Source organism: Sceloporus undulatus, chromosome 3, assembly GCF_019175285.1.
Source record: "Sceloporus undulatus isolate JIND9_A2432 ecotype Alabama chromosome 3, SceUnd_v1.1, whole genome shotgun sequence".
Classification (NCBI taxonomy): domain Eukaryota; kingdom Metazoa; phylum Chordata; class Lepidosauria; order Squamata; family Phrynosomatidae; genus Sceloporus; species Sceloporus undulatus.
The window spans coordinates 143,283,585-143,285,367 of record NC_056524.1 but is presented as its reverse complement, the minus strand read 5'-3'; the positions used below and the strand labels follow the sequence as shown (position 1 = coordinate 143,285,367).

At 41.1% G+C, this 1,783-nt stretch overlaps 1 non-coding gene across 1 annotated transcript; it reads left to right on the top strand.

Moving 5' to 3' along the window:
* The first annotated feature begins 756 nt into the window (after window positions 1-756).
* LOC121927440 lies at window positions 757-859 on the top strand. The gene has a single exon (XR_006103211.1). It is a non-coding gene; the product is annotated as a U6 spliceosomal RNA (small nuclear RNA).
* Window positions 860-1,783: the final 924 nt, after the last annotated feature.

Here is a 1,783-nt window from a genome sequence, read left to right as displayed (position 1 = left end):
ACATTTTTAAATCTGGTACTGCATACCCCCCTCTCTCTTTGATATCCTTCAAGACCTCCCACTTTATTCTCGGTTTGTTACCTTTCCAGATAAATTTCTTGACTTCTTTCGTCCACTCTGTCTGTGTTTCCTCCTTAGTTATAATTGGTAAATTGATTAATAGGAACATGATTTTTGGAAGCATTGTCATTTTAATGATAGAAATTCTCCCTAGGATCTTTTCCTCTATTGCTGGCTTTCTATCATTGGTACATATTGTAAATCACACCTGCTTAGATTATTATAATCTCAATTCAGTTGCTGTAAAGATCACTCATATAATTTATTGTCATTGGTGGGATACAAACCGCCAGAAAGAGGCGCGTCCCTGGTGCCTCTCTTTGCTCCGCAGGAGTGCCGCAGCAACCAAATTGCACAGTGCTCCTGTGGAGCAAGGAAGGAGCACCAGGAAGCGGCTCCTTTTTTGCGGTGCACTTCTGCACCCTAAAGTGCCAGCGATTCCATGGTGATGTTGCAACTGCACCGCCTCATTTGGAGGCGGCGCAGCTGCGACGTCACCAGTACATGCCGCGTCTGGTGGGCACGCTGCAGCTGCGGCGCCCTCGTCATGTGCGAGGGCTGCCAGGCGTGTGGGCGCTCCGCCCACCAGGCAGCCCTCGCACGTGATGAGGGCGCCTCAAAGGCCTATCTGTTCCGGGCCTTAGTTGTCTTATTTCTTGCTAATCTGGAGTCTAAGCATCATTTCATACCTATACTGTGCTTGCTTCAGCAGCACATATACTAAAATTGGAACGATACAGAGAAGATTAGCGTGGCCCCTGAGCAGAAGATGATTCCTAAAGACTCTTATAGCAGTTGTGGAATGACATCATTACCAAAGTTATCCTGCCTGCAATTTCCCGCCTGCAGTATGTCAGCAACAGCATAGATTTGATGCTTGGCTAACTGCAAACATGATGTTTGAGACACTGCCTTCAGTATTTCTTTCCATCACTGAGTATGGTATAAATGTCCAAAACAAAACAGAGAAGGAGAGTTCCTAAGCATTTTTTGCTTTTTGAACAACATCCCTGCCATCATTACCCCTAGTAATGATGTTTTTAAACTTTTTATATTGTGATGCTTTATCTGTATTTTATTGTTTCTTGTCTTGTAAGCCGCCTTGATCATGCAATTGGAAAGGCGGGATATAAATAAAAAATATTATTATTATTATTATTAACAAAGGAAAATTCTCCCACATTTTTTTTATAATCTCCCAAGACTGTATTTTCTTCTTGTATCTTAAAAAACTACAGCTGGAATTTCCATGCCATGTGCATGTGATTTACAACACATTTGCAGGGAAATTTATGTGTACAGTGAACTTATTTCAAATGAAGCCTGGCAAATTCTTGCAGACCTATATGGATATAAGGCTCTCCTATAAACATTAGTCATTTTGAATTTCACTGCCCTGCTTGGCTTGTCTCACAACTTTTAAACATGGATTGAATGTAGCTTTTACTGTGTGTTAATAATAATACAAAAAGCATTATGTGGCAGCAACTGCTTTCATAAACCAGCCTACAATTTCCCTACAATTTCTGGTGGGGAAAACAGCTTGCAGCTAATCTTTTAAATAAATTTAAAATCAGCCAAGCAAATTCAGACTATATTCCTGCCTGTTTATAAGACTAAAATGTGCCAGTTCTGATTTCCTGTGCTTCAGTTTGAACACTATGAAAAATAACCATTCCAATGTTGGCAGTTCTTGCTGTTCTGAGTTGTGTGGGACTTGGTT